This window comes from Phasianus colchicus, chromosome 6, assembly GCF_987193195.1.
Source record: "Phasianus colchicus chromosome 6, bPhaCol1.hap1.1, whole genome shotgun sequence".
Lineage (NCBI taxonomy): Eukaryota > Metazoa > Chordata > Aves > Galliformes > Phasianidae > Phasianus > Phasianus colchicus.
The window spans coordinates 3,345,912-3,364,726 of record NC_143441.1 but is presented as its reverse complement, the minus strand read 5'-3'; the positions used below and the strand labels follow the sequence as shown (position 1 = coordinate 3,364,726).

General features: G+C 40.8%; 1 protein-coding gene across 6 annotated transcripts in view; it reads left to right on the top strand.

Annotated features, from left to right (window-relative positions):
* The window catches only part of LOC149917364 (uncharacterized), a 100,010-nt gene that overhangs the window by 50,950 nt on the left and 30,245 nt on the right, over positions 1 to 18,815 (top strand). The window lies entirely within an intron of this gene.

Sequence of the window (18,815 nt, the reverse complement as noted above, 5' to 3'; positions counted from 1 at the left end):
TCTGTTACTACCTCAAGTCTGGCTCCCAACATTGTTTTGCTCTCCCAGAGATCCAGGGAGAAGTCAGTGATTGTGTAAGGCTGGAGATGCCATGTGGTATGCAAGAGAGTGGGAAAAAAAGGAAACCTTTGGCTTACAGGCCACAGAGTTGACATAGACTGAGGTTGTGGGCCAGCCACAATTATCTTGGGACTGTTGTTCTCTTCTGCTGGCACGTCATCTGCCTCCAACTATGTGCTGACTGAGCTTGCTTGTCTATTGTAGTGCTTACTCTACCACTCCTTTGCCCTGTAGAGCATTTTTGCATTTCAGTTGTGGATCAGAACTGCTAGTCTTTTTGTCCCTCTTCACTCAAGTCAGGAAAAGAAGAAAAGAGATTTTCTTGCAAGTGCAAATACCACCCCAGGGTGTGGCTATGTGCTCTTTGGATCCCTTGCTGCTTTTACCAACCTGTGTCTCCTTTTCGTTTCTAGGAAGTTCCTGTCAGTAGAGTATTTAAGCTCTGGTTGTGGTATTTAATAGCACAGGGGAGAGTCACCCAAACAGCTCTCCTCTCCCAGCCACCAGACTGCACTACATGTACTGCAGTGCTATGGGTAGTACCCAACATGCCCTATAAACTCACAGATGGTGAGAATAGTGTGTCTTCTCATCAGAAATGGTAAGGAGATGTCAAAGATTTGCATGTTTTATTCAGAGACTTGGAAATGACAAGGAAGAGGCTTCCTTTGAGAATGGCTCCAAAGCGCTTGTGGGACTGGCAAGTAGATCTAGTAACCAAAATGCCTATGGGAAAAAATGTGTAACACAAGAAAAATAAAAAGAATAGCTTAGAAGAATTAAAGCTTTGGCTTCTCTTTCTGTGCTTACTTAGGAAAGGATATAAACTACTAGCAAAATGTTCTCAGCATCAGCAAAATCTCCAGTGCTCTCAAAAAGATCTGAGATGTGTTAAACTTCTGCAGATGCAAACTGAAATGGTATCAGATCTGATTGCTCAAGGATGGATGTGCTCTGAAATTTCACATGACACAATACCCAGCAGCCTGCAGAATCATCATCAGGATGCAAGTTTATTGCTTATGGTCCTAAATGTGTGGGGTCTGTAAGTATTCTTCTTTCAAAAGTAATTTTCTTGTCACTGTAGTGAGCATGATCAGTCTTATGCTGACAGCATGGGATAGTAAAGTCTAACAGTGTATGCAACCCCTTGAAGGACCTGTGGGAATAGCTGGTCCCACTGTATAACATAACTGTACCCAAATACTGTAAATTAGCCAAGCTACGATTCACAGCTTACAGCCAAGAAGAAGCAGAGAGGACTAGAGGCACCTCTTCTGGAGAGATAGTCATTCAAAAAGACCGAGAGACTAACAGACTGTTTTTCCACCCTAGTTTAATTTAAATGGCATTTCTGTCCAGCTTGCTCAAAATAGGTTTATCACACAGCTATGGCTTTTGTTATCTTTGGCTTAGAGAAAGCTAAACCAAGTTCAGCTGTGTACTCAAAGAGCAAATTTTGTTCTCCAAGAGTAAGTTGTGCTTAATGTACATTTTCCCTCATCATCCCTCTGTTGCTTCTCCAACCTGCCTTGGTAGAGAATTATGTGAAGGTCACCTTAGATCATTTTAGTGTCTATTAAATACTTGGCCTCCCCCACTAAGTACAGAAAATATGATATTATTTGCAGTGGTCTTTTTTTTTTTTTTTTTTTTTTTTTTTTTTTTTTTTTTTTTTTGTGGAGATTTCTGTGCTGCAGGAACAGTGCAGCAATCAATAAACTCATTCTACTCCTATCAGGATACAGAAAACAGATAACGACTTCAAGTCATTAGTGTAATGTTTGACACCATGTACTTTATTACACTGTCATAGCAATTACTTATTGAAACACCTGAGACTGATTTTTCATCAAAGGGACAATTTGGAGGTGTGAGCAGGAAAATCCCCCAAAAAGAACCACATTGCAATGAACAAGCTTGTTCTTCCTGGCATTTTGCTTCTTCCACACACAGAGTGGAGAATATAAATCAAAACTTAAAGAAGTAAATTAAAGGAATTTTTCAGACCTCAATATTTCTGTTTGAGAGTTTGGTAAAGATGTGAAACAATCTTATTTATTTGATCTGTTTCCTCCACTGCTAGTAAACATAGCCTCTTCATAGTTGCCACCATCCCATCTTCTCCTCAGAGACTCAGTTGGATATGTGAGACAGTGTGAGCATGAGAGTACAAATGTGTCTGTGGTTCCAGATCTCTCATCCTCTTACCTGTTAAAGCTGTTATCTCCTGTTTTATAACAGCAAATCTTCTCAGCAAAGCTCAGCTTTACATTAATGCTTCTGTTAAAATAGGAATGATCTCTATTCTATCTACTGAACTGTGCTTTAGTACCCTCCTATGTTGTGGTGAGAGACCAATTCCCACACCTCACTTTACTCTGGTTGCCATCCTGGGTATCACTGGTATCCCACACAGATGACTGGCTATGTCTGCCATCTAAGGCTGTGAGCATAACTTCACTGTGTCATTTCATCCTGGCTTGAGACACCTTTGATCTGCTTCCAGGTGGATGGTCCAAGGGGACTCTCAGGCTGGAGGATCACAGAATAATTCAGGTTGGAAGGGACCCTTAAGATCACCTAGTTCCAACCCCCTGCTTATAGGCAGGGACACCTCTCACTAGACCAGGTTGCTCATTTCATCCAGCCTGGCCTTGAATGCTTCAGTGTGAGGGCATCCACAGCCTCTCTGGGCAGTCTGTTCCAATGTCTCACCACCTTCACAGTAAATAATTTCTTCCTAATACCTAATCTAAATCTACCCTCTTCCAGTTTAAAGCCATTTCCCCTTGTCCTGTCAATACATGCACTTATAAAAAGTCCCTCTCCAGCTTTCCTGTAGACCCCCTTCAGGTACTGGAAGACCACTATAAAGTCCCTCTGCAGCCTTCTCTTCTCTAGGCTGAAAAGCCCCAAATCTCTCAGCTGGAGGTGCTCCAGCTTTCTGATTATCTTCATGGCCTTCCTCTGGACCTGTTCCAACAACTTGGTGTCCTTCTTGTGTTGTGGGACCCAGAACTGGACACAGTACTCCAGGTAGAGTCTCATGAGAGCTGAGTAAAAAGGCAGAATCACCTCACTTGACCTGCTGGTCACGCTTCTCTTAATGCAACCCAAAATATGGTTGGCCTTCTGGACTGCAAGTGCACACTGCCATCTCATGTTGAGTCTTTCATCAACCAGCACCCCCAAATCCTTCTCCTCAGGGCTGCTCTCAAGCCACTGTCCACCCAACCTGTATTTGTCCTTGGGATGCCCCAACCCAGGTGCAAGATCTTGTACTTGAATTTCATGAGGTTGGCATGAGCCCACATCTCAAGCCTGTCCAGGTCCCTCTGGATGGCATCCCTTCCCTCTACAGTGTCATTTGCACCACTCAGCTTTGTCATCTGCAAACTTGCTGGGCTTACACTCGATCCCATGTTCTGTGTCACACCTATGAAGGTTTTAAATAGCACCAATCCCATCACCAATCCCCAAGGAATGCCATTTGTCACTGGTCTCTAATTGGACACTGAGCCGCCTACCCAGCAAGTGGTCCATCCATCAGATCCATTTTCATTCATTCTGGCAACCAAGATACTGTGCGGAATAGTGTCAAATTCTTTGCACAAATCCAAGGTAAATGAAATCAGCTGCTCTCCCTTTACCCACTGATGCTGTAACTCCATCATAAAAAAACACCAAGTTTATCAGGCATGATTTGCCCTTGGTGAGGGCATGTTGGTTACCACAATCACCTAAGTTTTATTTTGATTTTCTATGTGTCATTCCTCACAGATTTTTTTTCCTTTGCTGCATAAAACAACTGTGAATGTGCTATTTACATCAGTTTGCAGAATTGTGACCTGAAGAGCAATTCACACATTCATACTGGCATCAACACTGAAGAAGCCCCTGCTCTTCAGCAGCGTACTCTGGAGATCCAGCCACACAGCTTTGCTGGCCTTTTGTGCCGTGTTTAAGGAATTAAATTGCTGAGGGCTTTCTCAGCCATCTCCTCGTCCTGTGAATGTTTTGAGCAATTGATATACCTCACTGGGTGTTCAGCCAGTAACTTGAACTGCTGATATTCTTCGCCTTGCACATAATGATTTGATATGAATAAACATCGACACTGTAATAATTGTTTATTAGTTTTGGCTTTTCTTTGAATTTTAGAGTAGGAATTATATTCTAAGAAATAGGTTTTTAGGTCAAATTCTCTCCTGCTTTTCCCATAGTTTGTCATTTCATAAACTGAATCAGTTTTTTTTGCATTTGTGTTCTTTGGAACTATCACATCTTTTATCTAGGCATGTGTCCCAGGCCAAAACAAAACTTGTCTTGCCATTTTCTGCTATTGCTATTTTTTTTCAATACCTATATGATACCGTTTTTCCTAAACTGCTGAAATCATCATATTTCTCTTCTGAGGCTACAAGGTTATATTCATTTCTGTCTTTTTAAAAGCCTGAGGTTGTGGTGATTTAAATGCTCTTTGCTTACAACGTCCTTATAAAACAGTGGATGTCAAGTAATGCAAAACTAAAGGGGAGCACTGTATCTGTGGTAGCTTTCTGACCCTGCAGAAAGGCTGCAGGGAGTGTGCTTTATTTTTTGTGGGTCTAATCCATCCTAAAACCAGCTTATCTTCCATTTCTAACTTCTAGTTGCAGATAGAAACAAAAATAAAAATAAAGTAATGTAAAATTTCAGTTAGAAAGCAATCAGTTTATATAGGTAAAATGTTATGTTACGTAATACCTTATGCTGCATCAGAAATAGTGTGGCCAACAGGACAAAAGAAGTGATTGTTCCCTCATATGTGGCACTGGTGAGACCACACCATAAATCTTTTGTTCAGTTTTGTGCCCCTCACTACAAGAAGGTTGCTTGAGCATGTGCAAAGGGCAACAAAGCTGGTGAAGGAGACAGAAAGCAAAGGTTATGAAGAGTGGTTGAGGGAACTGGTGCTGTTTAGTCCGGAGAAGAGAAGGCTGAGGGAACGTCTCATTGCTTTTTACAACTACCTGATCCACAAACATCATCGAGTTCAACTCCTGGCTCCACACAGAACCACTTAAAAATCATAGAATCACAGAATGGTCTGGGTTGGGAAGGGCCTTTAGGACATGTAGGTCCAATCTCTCTGCTATAGGCAGCGACACCTCCCTCTAGACTAGGTTGCTCACAGCCCCATCCAGCCTGGCCTTATATGCTTCCAGGGAAGGGGCATCCACAACAGTTTGGTGCCATGCCCACTCTCCTGGAAGCCATTCCATGTCCATCACCCTCTGGTGAAAAACCTTTCCCTAACTCCCCCGACACAGCTCCATGCCATTCCCTCAGCCCTGTCGCTGTCACACAGAGCAGAGCTCAGCACTGCCCTCCGCTCCCTGTGAGGAGCTGCAGCCGCCACCAGGACTCCCCTCAGCTCCTCTGCTCTGGGCTGAACAACCCAAAGGATTTCATCGGCCCTCTACACCCTTCCCCATCTTCATATCCCTCCTTTGGGCATTCTCTAACAGTTTTATGCCTTTTTATTGTGGCATTCAAACCTGCACACAGTGCTCGAGGTGCAGCCACACAGCACAAAGCACAGTGAGACAACCCCTTTCCCTTGCCTGGCTGTCAGCATGGCCTGATGCACCTTAGGGTACAATTGGCCCTTTGGGCTGCCAGAACGAGCTACTGACTCAGACTCAGCTTGCCATCAACCAGAACCTCCAGATCCCTTCACATGGGGATCTCCAGCTGCTCATCCCCGTCTGTACATATATCCATGGTTGCTTTGGTCCAAGTACAAAATCCAGCACTTGCTCTTGCTGAACTTCATGCAATTGGCAAATGCCCAGCCCTTTTTCGTCAAGATCTCTCTGCAGTACTTCTCTAGCCTTGAGGGAGTCAGCAGTTCCTCCTAGTTCAATGTCCTGTGCAAACTTACTTAGTATACTTTCAAGAGCTGTATCCAAGTCATTGATTAAAACATTAAAGAGAACCGGCATACAAAGAAGTAATGAGATGGTTGTCAGTTTCTTTTCTCAGGTAACAAGTGATGAGACACAAGGAAACAGACTCTAGTTGTGTCATGCAAAGTTAAGGTTGATATTAGGAAGGTGATCAAGAGTTGAAGTGGGCTTCCCAAGGAAGTGCTGGAATCCCATCCTTGGAGATATTTAAGAGTTGTCAGACTTGGTGATTTTGAAGGTGTTTTCCAACCTAGATGATTCTACATTTCTACATTGGTAAAGTCTGAAACAGAGTTCTCTCTATCAGTACAGGCACAATACTTGTGTCCCAGTTAGGAACAAACAGTGTCTGCTGTGTTGTTGAGAGGTGTCCCTACTCTTCCTGCACCAAATACCTCTTCCTTTTAGAGGTGCTTCAACAGGAAAGTAACTTCATAAAAAGTATTTTAAAATAAATTAACAGAATTCTTATATCTGAAATGCTTGTTTGTATGCATCTCTTAATGCTACACAAATACTGCTTTACAGGAATATAATTCAGTGAGAATTACTGTAATTTTCAAAGTGCTGTATTAGCTTCAGTACTTCTACCATACCAAAATGTGCTACATGTTGCAGGTCAGAGAGTGCTAGTCAGTGGCTTGTGGGCATTTCAAGGATGGCTTCCAAAAATGGCCTCATTCTCTTGCCAGGATGTGGGCACAGGACGAGCAATAGAGGATAGGGCAAAATGACTGCAGGAGAAAATGCCTCAGCAAGGACTGTTGAGGCCAGAGTCATTGTATCACCATACAGAGAGAGCTGAACCGAGGGCTACCTGAGCTAGTAAAAGAAACTCCTGCAGTAAATCATGTCTCTCTGCTTGGTATCAGTTGTATGGACCATTTGCCCAGTTCCTTGGGCAGATGGTCTATATAATTCAAGTTCAGTATAATTTCTCCATTATACAGGAAAAAAATGTCACTGTGTTTCAAGTGATCAACCCCTTTTGCAAATTAAATCATCTAGCAATTATAAATCCATTGCTTTCTTCATTCCTCTGGTACTGATTTTTAGAGTATGTTAGGGAAAGATTAGTATAGATTTAACTCAGCAAGCTTTATTTTCAGTATCTATGATTTCCAAGAATGTAGATAATTGTTGAAGAGATTTAATCAGTGAGTTTTTAAAAATACCTACAGCAGGTCACTCAGAGCACATAAATGCTCTGTTTCATAATGGTGGGATGGAACATGCATACCATTCCTTTTCTTCAATAACTTGTGCAACATGTATTGCTCTTTTATCATTTGGACTGCAAGAAGAGGTTTATGAATCTGTGGCTACTTCTGGTGTTAGGCATCATCCCTATAGTCAAAATGAAGTGTCACATTCACTGTTTAGCTGGTGGCTTTTCTTTTGGCAGATAGATCGTTAGAGTTATTGCACCTCTTTTCCTGGCATTTTTCTCCAGATAATGTAGATCTGAGGGTTGCACTGATTAATCTCTCCATATGTGATCTATGACATCTATAGCAAGAGTCTCTTTAGCTAATTTCAAAGCTGAGCAAGTATTAATCCTAACATCAGAGATACAGCTGCATTTCTGACCTTGAGGGCTATTGCTTCATTAGGCCTGATTAACTACAGTGTTATTTCAATTTCGCTCTGGTGTGGATTTATATCAGTATACAGCTTTGGTAATGTGATAAATTAAATCCAGTACACCAAAACCTGATTCAGCTGAAGTTAATAGCAGCGGTACTGTTGACCTCACATAGCAGCATGACCTGTCTGAAAGCAGTTGTGGTGTCCTCATATCTCAACTTCCTCATGACTTTTTGGGACTGAAGATGGAAAAAAAGCCCCAAACACTTGGGTTTAGCTTTGTGCATGCTTTCAGCAACATGCTATCACGCTGCTTTTGCAAAGCACGGTGTATATCTGTTACAGGGTCTGGTTCAAAGGACACAGCTCTGCTACCATTTCATTTTAGTTATTGTTTGTTCTGCATCTGCTCAGCCTACAAAAACATCTGAATTACTATCATACTGTTACCCAACCGTGGAACATTCTTCTGATGTTAACTGACTTATTCTTAAGGATGGTTTCCATTTGAATTTTAAAGCATAATTGATCAAATGAAGGGAAATTTACTGGCCCATAAGCTTGACCCTTTGTTAATCAATTGAGCTTTTCTTACTCTGTAAACCATTTGTTCTTGTTGAACTTGCTCGCTGGTGTTTCATACTTTAAAGTATTTTTTGGATGATGCAACATGGACTGTCCCATGTGGGGATTTCACACCATTTACCTCTGACAGTTTTACCAGCTGAGGATTTGGCCCTGATCTCTGCTTCTTTAATTTCACATAGGCTCTCTTCCAGCATCTCTGGTCAAGGTTAAATCAGCTTTTCACAGCAGTCAGATAGAACATAGTTGATGCATCCTATATTCTACAGATGAGGCTTTATTTTGTTCCTGTCTCTTCAGAGATGTCTGTGTCAAGTGCCAAGCAGCTATCTAAACAGTAAATACCTCCTTGTAATAGAGTTACATGATTCCCTGAAAATCATATTCAGACTCCAAGTTTTAGGCAGTAACGTGAATCAGCTGTATCACAGCACCCATGGTGGCAAATGAAAGAGAGAGGTGACAAACGTGTGGCATGCTTCCTGAGATTATGCTGTCACGGACATGTTTCATAACTTTGGTCATCTGATCTTTATCCTTTCTTTGTGTGAAAGTGCTGGAGCAGAGACATCACGGGAAGAAATGTCACGATGTATGGGTGAGGAGCCTTCCATGTGAATAAAGGTGTATCAGCTGTCACAGTAAATCATTCCCATTTCCCTGCTCTGGCTGTTTCTAACTGTGGTGGATTTTGACTAAGTGACTATCTCTAGCCTTGTATGAATAAAATACTCTCATAAAAGTAAACAGTGCTGTGTGTCTGAAACCACATCTTATTTGTTTAGGGGATAAGCATTAGACCAACCTGCTGGGCACCTGCCATTTGGGCATCCTTAGGAATTCATCCTGAAACTTTTGTCATCAATTTCATAGCATAACAATTCCCATTCTGGTATCATGGTATTTATTTTTACAGTGTTCACACCAAGTAACGTACATGATCTTCAGAGACATCTTCTGAATATGGGAAACGCAGTTAACTCCAGCTGTTGTTATTGCTTTTTTAATTGCTTTAACCCAGTGAGCTTGGGTGAATTATTCCCACTGTTTCCTGTGCTGTGATAGTGCAGTGCATAGTTTTGTGTGACATCTCAATTTTACTATAACTAATACGGAATCCATAATATAGCAAAAGGTTTGGATCTGACATAGGAAAGAATATGAGGATAAAGAAGAGTGGAGAGTGAATGTTAAACATTTTAGAGATTCTGAGATTCTTTGGCAGTAGTACTTGTAGACTTCTACTCAGATCAACGCCACATGAAAATGAAATTGGCCTCATGCTTACCCCAGCTTGCCTTCACTGAAATGAATCTCCAGCTAACTCCCACTGGTAAATCCACACCAGGGAAATATTTGGGTATTTTTCTAAACCATTTCTGCAATACCTTTGTGCCAACAGAGTGATTAAAAAAAAACAACAACCACAGCTTCGGCCAAGATTTGAACTTACTTTCCAGTTTCCCATATGGGAAACTTTATAGTATGTGAAAAATAGAAAGGACACCTGCTTCAATACAAGTCATGTTAAAGTTCTGCTGGGCTTATGTGAAAAACAAAAATGTGCACTATTCTATCCAGGACCAGTCGAAAGGTTGTACTTTTATGTCCTAGGGCACAGTGGAAATGATAATCCAAACACATTGCTTTGGATTATTGTTGCTTCATTCCCCACCTGCCTTAAAGTAGCTTTGTTGCACACCAGCATCTCAGCAAGTGTCAAATCCCAGCAGCTCTATCTGCCAGTTTCCTGCCGTACCCATTAAACCACACGTGAAGTGCTCCCCGCAGTACTTGATCAACTCATCTGTCCTGGGAAAACAGCAACAACAATAACAACAACAAACCTGTTTGTTTGCACTGGATCATCTTTAGATAAAGATGCTTGTGTTGCTAAGAATCAAAGAGGAATTTGTAAAGAGGAAGAGTATATGTGTCACTCTGCTTAAATCTCATGAATACATCAAGGGCATGTTGTCTCTCTGCAGAGAGGCAAGGCAAATCTTCCTGCTTTGGTAGGACAGGAGAAAGAATTAAGAGTCTTTAAACTATGGTCTTGTTTGTTTCTTCCTTTGCCAACCTGTTATTTTTTAGCACTACTCAGCACTACTAACTTCCAGCTCAAACTGATCACAGTAGTTTCATAATTCTGTGTTCATACTTCTGTGTGACACCTGTCCCTCAGAGATGAGGCTGTGCTGCATGGCCTCAGCTTTCCCTGATGACAGCTCTCAGAACAGAGGATGAGGGGTCTGTCACTGGGACTGGTTCTGAAAGAGCAGTCAACAGCAGGAAGGACTTTTTCTGCTCACAGTAGAAGTGGGCAGTCTGTCTCCCAGACCTGTCATTCTGCAGAGTCTTAGGGGTAGCCTGCTGGATTAACTGTTCTGCACCAACTGTAATTTCTCTCTTTTTGTCCCAATAGCAGTCTTCAGCTGCAACTTTTTCCATTGCAGAATGACTACTTTAAACCCACTTAATCTGAAGCAAGCTGTGGAAATCTGAATAATGGAGGTCACTGGAGCCTCTGAAAGGAAAAGTAAATTTAGGATAACTTCACAAATGCTCAGTGTATTTGCTGTTCTGTGTTGTTTATCCATATCAAGTTTCAATTTTTATAAAATTGTACTCTGCAGAAAAGCATGGGACAAATTTGTTCTGTGAGTTTGTATACTCTTGGTTCCAAAGTTCCTGAACTTCGATTGCTGGGAGCATCAAAGTCTGAGCCAAGCTGAAGGTCAGCCCATTTCTGTAGCAGTCAGCAAAACCCTTGATCTCAAATGTCTTGACTCATCCAGAATCCAAACCCTGGATCACACTTCACAGCTTTAGCCTATCTCTCATAGTGACAGTTATATTCTGCTTTTATCCAGTCTGTGTTATCAAGAAACCACTTGCAATGTCACTGATGCCAAGTCTGATCTTTAGTTGGAACAGAAAGTTGGTGTTGCCAGGCATAAGCAGAAGATATCAGCAAGAATATTCTGGTAGAGTTCATTGTGTTTTTGGCTAGACTCAACTTTGAAGCTCAGCTCCTTATCTCTGCTACTGCCAGAAGCTGCAGGGCTGGCTCTTAGCACAGAAGAGATATGCTGCACTACCTTGCTGCTGAGCACAGAAAGAGGTTAACTTTTCATCTGTCTGCTCTTCTGTATCTGGATGTATCTGCTCTTGCTGTTGAACTGGATGGCTGTTGTGGTAAGACCACTGATTTTCTTCCCATGTTCTTTTACTGTAGTCACACGTGGCCAAGCTAACCCCCACTGTGCGACTGTTTTTTCCTATTTACACATGTTACTAAGAAACATCAGCTAAGGATATGTTATTACAAGTTTGGGAATGACCCTATTCTTGGCATAGGGCCAAGCCAAACACTTTATTTCATTAAAAAAAGCAAAATGTGATAGAGTCAGTAGTTATAATGATGATTGGCAAGCAGAGGTGGAGTGCTACTACAAAAAAGAAAGATGGGAAATTCCAATAATCCTAATTAATAAGCATGGTCATTAATTCCGTGAGTGGGATTATAAAAGAAATGTCATTCTGCCTTAAGAGCACTATGGGTAGGAAAGAGCACAGGAGGCAGAATGTGATTAAGGCATCTTGATGTGATAAATCTGTTAACATTTAGATATATATATATAATTTTTATTAAGATTGATTTTGTGAGATTCATTAAGCTTCATTTTATAATAAAAAAGGGGAGAATTTAAGAAACAGAAATATGATTTAAGTAGCAATGAAACAGACCTAGAGGGGGAAAAATGACTAGGTACTCTTATGAAATAGACAAAGAAGACTCTAAAAAACATTTATTTGTCTCTAAGTACAACACAGAATGCCTTCTCTTTGTCACAGCAGTACTATTGTAACCAATTTCTTGGTCCGTCCCTTCTCCTCTTTACATACACAAGAGGGAATATGCAGCTTTCTCTTTGACAGTCTTGTTAGAACATATGAACCACAACATTCTAGTAACAAAATTACCCTGTCTTTGCGGTTATTTTCTGAAAAGGGGCAGTAATTCAGAAATGACTATTTTCCTCTCTTTGTACTGACTAGTTCATTGTGGACTGTAAATGCTGGCGTGAGACACGCTGACTGAGCTGGACTTGAATTTGGAGGAGATGTTACTGGCGAACCCACTTGCACTGTTCTGCTTGAGAGTTTGTCAGCGTTTCAATTGCAAAGCACTCCTTGTGGAGATTTATAACTAGGTTATAGAAGTTCCCTCCCAGCTAAAATTTGCACTTCTTTTAACTTTTATGACACAAACACAAAATAGAAATCAGATTTTTTTCAAGGGATATATTTCATCATAGCTCACAGAGATTTACGCATTTAAATCTCATCCTTTTTTGAGGGAGTTACGCATTCAGATTCCATCTGCATGTGTAAACATAAGGACGTAGGGAGAAATCTTCACCTGGTGGCTTGTCCCTAACCTCAGTGGAGCCCAAAGATTAGTGCTGAATTAGTGCCAACCTAGCTCATAGCCGGTGTCCTTCTTTTGCTGCCTGTGACTAAGCTGGTTTTTTTCCAGTCTTTTGATCAATATAATTTCAGTATCCTTCCTAAACCAGTGATGGAGGAGAGGAAGAATACATTTCAATGGATTTCTGAAACTGAAGTCAAAGCAATACATAATAGAGATTAGAGTCTGAAATATGTGTGAATTTTTTTTCCTTTATCAGAGCGAGAAAACTAGCAGCCTGAATCCAAACTGATCAAGACTAATGATGTCCATCAGCCATCTCCATCTCTGTGAAGAACTGCATAAAACAACAGCTGGGAAAGTGCTGAGCCCACAGTATCCATAACTGACTTTCACAAAATGATCTCCATTGTTCTGCCGTGTACAAGGCGTATTACGCATTATAACAAACTGACATTTCACTTGTTTGTGAGTCCTATTTCCTGTTGGATACAAGGATTTAAGCGCTTTTTTCCTGTTGCTGTTGGTGAACGAAAGCTGTATTTCAGTTCAGAACTGTTTACAAGCACACTGCATACAGCTAGCTATAAGAGAAGTGTATAAGCTGTTATGTTAAAAATTCACTTCCTTCCTGAAGCTTTAGCAGATCTATCAAAGATTTATATTTTTTCCCCAAAGTACTGATTTTTCTACCACAGTTGCCCTAATCTCTAGGAAGATCTTCCTAAGCAGCCAGAAGCCAGATCCTAAGGTAGTTATGGAAAGAGCTGTGGGCTACACAATTAAAGGATAGTGCAGTTGAAATAGTGTCAAATCTATCCGAAGCACAGGCTTTTTGCAAAAACACCACAAAAACACTTAGGCTGCCATTGCACATTTCTAATAACGCTGTTGCTGTTTTACCAATGCAGTTTTCAGGGATTTAGTTCTCTTTTTAGACAGAGCCATGCTGTATTTCCTTAGCCAATAACTAGGGCCATGTGAAATACTCTCTGTCAAATCCCAAACCACCGAACACTGGCCAGGTTTCAGTTTTCATTATGAACTCAAAATTCAGACCAGGATGGCCTGCTGAGGAAATGGTCTGTTAAGGTTCACAAACCTTGCAAACAAACTTTGGCCCAGTTTTGATTAACCCCACCTTTAACTGGAGGAAATAGGTTTTCCCAGGCCTTTGGCTAAGCCAACCAGGCAGATCAAGCCACCACATAGCCACTGCTTCTTAGCAAAATTTGTAGCATAGTCTGGCACTTTACATCTGAGATGGTTAACCTGTGGTAGAGAAAAGCACCAGAAGAACCATTTAAAATGGTTTTGAAACATGCTTCATTCTGAGCATGGAAATGGAACTAGCTAATCAGAGCTGTGCAGATAGAGTGTTCAGGCTTCTTGGTCCCCATCCAACAGTACTCAGAGTTTGAGGTTTTAAGTTACTCCTTGGTTATTTATATATTCAAAATAGAATGGCAATTTTAACTTCTAACTAAACAGATAAAAAAAATGAAGACTCCCCTCACCTCCAATTTGAACGCTCTCACTGTTACAACATGCAGTGTGGGGGGGTGTAGGCATGACACACACACTTTTACTTTTGTTTTTTTGTCTGGCCCGGTGTTATATTCCCGAGACATTGTTTTATCACCAGATGAAAGCCTTGGCACTAAAATATTGCAGTGTGGCTTACATTAGTGGTAGTAGTAGTCTGATCCAGAATTACCCGCCCAACATGCCTTTGAATTTGATTGAACTGACCTGTCGAGATCTCAGACATGGCTAATCTTTGCTCTCTGGCAGACTGCCTTCATTAGGAGATGGCAGGATCCTGCAGAAGCAGCATTCTGCCGGGATGGTGTCATTTTGCTGTGTGCAGAGACTGTAGTCAGTAGGTTTGTTTGGTATCTGGCAAAGTGAAAAGAGTGTTGGACTGTTTTGGTTGGTTTATATTATGTGAGGTTTTTTTTTTCCCCATTTTTTGTATATTTGTTGGTTTTATTTCCCCCCAGACATATGCTAACTCCAAAGCTGGAGTTCCTCACACCAAGTAGCTCTACACACAACACCAAAACTGGCAGACTCTATGGGAAGGGAAACTCTGAGAGAGACCCAATATTAGTTGTGGCATTGCTGAAGCTAATTATAGCTGGTAAGTATGAATGAAACTGAGTATTTTTGCAGTCTGTCACCTCTCACACTAGTTAATATCACAGTACTCACAAGGCATCCCATGTAAAAATAAAACCTATCTGAAAAAGTGTTGGAAGCTGATATGAGGTGACTTGCTTGATTTGAAATATAGAGTTATCAAAGAAATGAGTCCTGTTCACTTCAGCTGTATCCATAGAGCTGCACTAGTTTCTATGATTGCTGTGGGTTTGTAAATTTTCCATGAAAAATATTTTCCTCTCTTTCTCTCACAATATCCTAGTTTATCTCTATACTCAGAAGAATTCCAAGTTTCTGCTCATGATGTTCTGTTCAAGTTTATTTCACTGTAGTGAGTCACGTAAGAGAAGTACAACAACTTTTTCCTGTGTGGCAGAATGGTTGAGCTGTTCCCATCTTAGTGAAAGAGAGGAGGAAGAATGGAAAGATGTAGAGGACTTGATGCACATATTTCTAACACCAAACATCAGAATATTATCAGTATATTGGGAAGTATATTAAACATATTAAAAACAAAACAAAACAGAACAAAGCATTTAGAATTTATTAAAATAAAACCTTTGATCTCAAATATATAAACTGATTTGTCACAATCACCATCAGAAGCTGTTCTTCAAATTAAGACTACCTGGAGAAAGGGGGAATATGTCAGGTAGAGGAAGGATTCAGAGAGCAGGATCCACCAGGATAAAAAAAGGGAACTGACAGTGGATCATGCAGTGGAATAATAATAAAAAGTGCCAGCTGGGAAATGTAAACAGGATCAGAAAATAGCTGGGCAGGGGAAGGATGAGAGGGAGGGAAAAGTGTGCTAAAGGAGAAACTGAGATCAGAGAGCAGGGGAAAACTGGAAGTAGCTGGCTGGGTAAAGATCTGAGGGCATACAGCTGATGAGAAGATAAGTCTGAAAACTGCTTGTATCCTATGTGTGGGAACGCAGGAAAGGGAATGCAGGAACATCAGCAAAATTTATCACAGAGTGGCAAGAATGAGTAGATAAGAAACTACAAAATAGAATGTGAATTCAGGTAGTCTGGACAATGAGACTGACTGAGGAAAAGTAACTCTATGTATAGAAGGACTGAGAACCCAGATGTGTTAGACAAGGAGAGAAACATGCTGGGATCAGTTTCTTGAGAAACATGAAATTGGGATGCTGAGTCAACAGGAGGGAAGCGGTAAGTAAGGCAAATCTGTTGGGGAGGGTGAGACAGGAGGAGTAATGCTGACATGAGATAGATGAATAGCCAAGGAATATGGAATAGTACATGTGATATTTAGATCTCATGGTTCCTCTGCTGTCAACAAATATTTGCTTGTATGCTAGCAGAGAGTGTGTCACTCTAGATCAGTGTTGCCAGTAGGGAGGTCAACAACTTATGAGCTATCCCATTAAACTAAATTTCTTAGATCTGTGTGGAAAATTCATATGGTCATCAGTGTAGTGCTTTTCAAGTAGTTACATGATGGAACTCTGTTATTTCACTTTGCTTACTACAAATATTTTTTTAAAGCTAAGTCTCACAAAAAATTGTACATTGAGAGTTCTATTCATGTAAGCATCTAATAGTTTCAAAATTTCCAAACCCTTCTGAACCCTTCAATCGTGATTACATTTCCCTATCCTATCCCATAAATTTGTTCTCTGATACCATCTTTAATTGCAGGAATATGTATTAATTTTTTTGTTTTTTCCCACGGGGCACCTACTCCCTGACCTTCTTTGGGAGTGACTCAGAAATGAGTACTGGTGCAAGGTACTGTCTTTATTATTTGTTCTTCATCTGTTACAAAAACTGTGAGATGTATAGTGATGGAACAAGGGGATTGTAGGCTGAAAAATGCCAACCCATACATTCTGTGATGGTTGAATACTGGCGCATACATATAGATTTTTTTTATCTTTCCCTCTACCATTCGGTCTCTGTGCTTTGCCAGGGATCACACTTTTCCACAGGTGGTCACTAACTGTGCATTCCTCATTTCTGGGGTCCTGACAGGAGACTCTAGGGTCTGGTTTGCAGTAATGCTGAGCATTCACAGCTGCAAGTTAGTGATACTGGTGATTTAAATGCATAAAGGACTGTGTAATGTTACGTACTCTGAAATGTCGATATGATAAATTTTAAAGGAAATGATTCGTGAATTCAATTGTCATGAAGGATGCAAGGATTTGAATGTGGAGAAAGTTTGGGATTTCTCCAGTCAAAAGCATAAAAATATCTGTATCTTGGATCACAACAAGGAGGGGGCAAAAGTTTTACCAAAAAAGGCCCCAGCCCTAACTGGATGAAAAAACTTCTCAAAGGGGATATTAAGAGTATGCAGGGAGCTTACAAGTGGTGGAAAAAAATGATCAGCCAGCAAAGAAAGCCGTGTTTTGGAAGTCAGGAAGTTTAGAGACAAAGTAAGAATTGCCAAGAGTCAGGCTGAGTTGTACCTTCAAAAGAAAATCAAAACAAGCAGCAAGAAGTTCTGCAGTCATAGACATAAAAAAGACCAAGGGAAAAAAAAAAAAAAAAGAAGAGAGTGGGGAAAAAAGCTGGAATGCTATGTGAAGCAAAGTTATGGCGGGGATTTTATTTCCAAAGTGTAACCCCAAAAAAACCAAATAAATACATGACATCCATTTTCAAATAAAAGTGCTGGTGGTCACGATGACAAATAGGAATGAGGATTTGGAAAAATCAAAATGAAGTGAAGCAAAATTCAAAATACTTATTATTTTATAAATGAAGAGAATGAATATCTCCACTTTTGAGTGTTGAAAGTACAGGCACATGAATTTGCAGGTCATGTGCGAAGTAATTTCATAAAATCATAGAACCACAAAATGATTTGGGTTGGAAGGGACCTTAAAGACCTTATAGTTTCACACTTTCTTACATGGGCATGGACAATTCCCACTAGAACAAATTGCCTGAGGTCCCATCCAACCTGGCCTTTAACACCTCAGGGATGGGGCATTCACAGCTTCTTTTGGCAGCCTGTTTCAGTGCCTCATCACCCTTTGAATAAAGATTTTTTTCTTTATATCTAGTCTAATTCTTCCTTCAGTTTAAGGCCATTATCCTTTTTGTTATCACTACATGCCCTTGTAAAAAGTTCCCCCCCATCTTTTCTTTAGGCCCCTTTAATTACTGTCTTCTCAGATCCTCCTCCTGTGTAGACAGAACAAACCCAGTCCTCCCAGCCTGTCTCCATAGGAGAGGTGCTGCAGCCCTCCAGTCACCCTCTTGGCCTCCTCTGAACCTGCTCCAACAGGTCCATGTCCTTCTTGTGCTGGGAGCCTCAGAACTGAATGCAGTGCTGCAGAAAGGATCTCAGAGAATCAGAGCAAAAAGACAGAATCACCTCTCTCACTCTGCTGCTCATACTTCTTTTCAAGTAGCCCAGGATATTCCGGGTTTTCTGGACTGGAAGTGCACACTGCTGTCTCGTACTGAGCTTCTCATCAATTAGCATCCCCAGGTCCTTCTTCTGAGGACTGCTCTCTTATCCATTTGTCACCCAGCTTGTATTTGTGCTTGGGATTGCCCTGATCCAGGTGCAGCATCTTGCATTTGGTCTTGTTGATCTTGATGAAGTTTACACAGGCCCACCTATCAAGTCTGTCCAGGTACCTCTGGATGGCATCACCTCCCTCCTGCATGCTGACCACACCATATGACCTGGTGTCATTTGCAAACTTGCTGGGTGTGCACTCAATCCCACTGTCTATGTCACCAACAAAGATGTTAATAAGTTTGACAAAATGTAGTAAATCTTTAAAAAAGCTAGTGCCAGGCAGTCAACAACAATAAATGACACATTACTCTGAAATTGTATTTAATATTTCTAGTAAATTGAAAGCACATGTTTAATGCTCCTGAAAGAGAGGAAATTTGGTTTGGGGTGTTTACGTACCTTTTAGGCTCACCTTTATAATATGCAGCATTTATGTTATATATTTTAAAGATAAGGACAATTGTAAATGGTGGGGAAAATAACTAAATTGAAGCTAAGGTGTATCAAATTTTGCCATGCCGGGA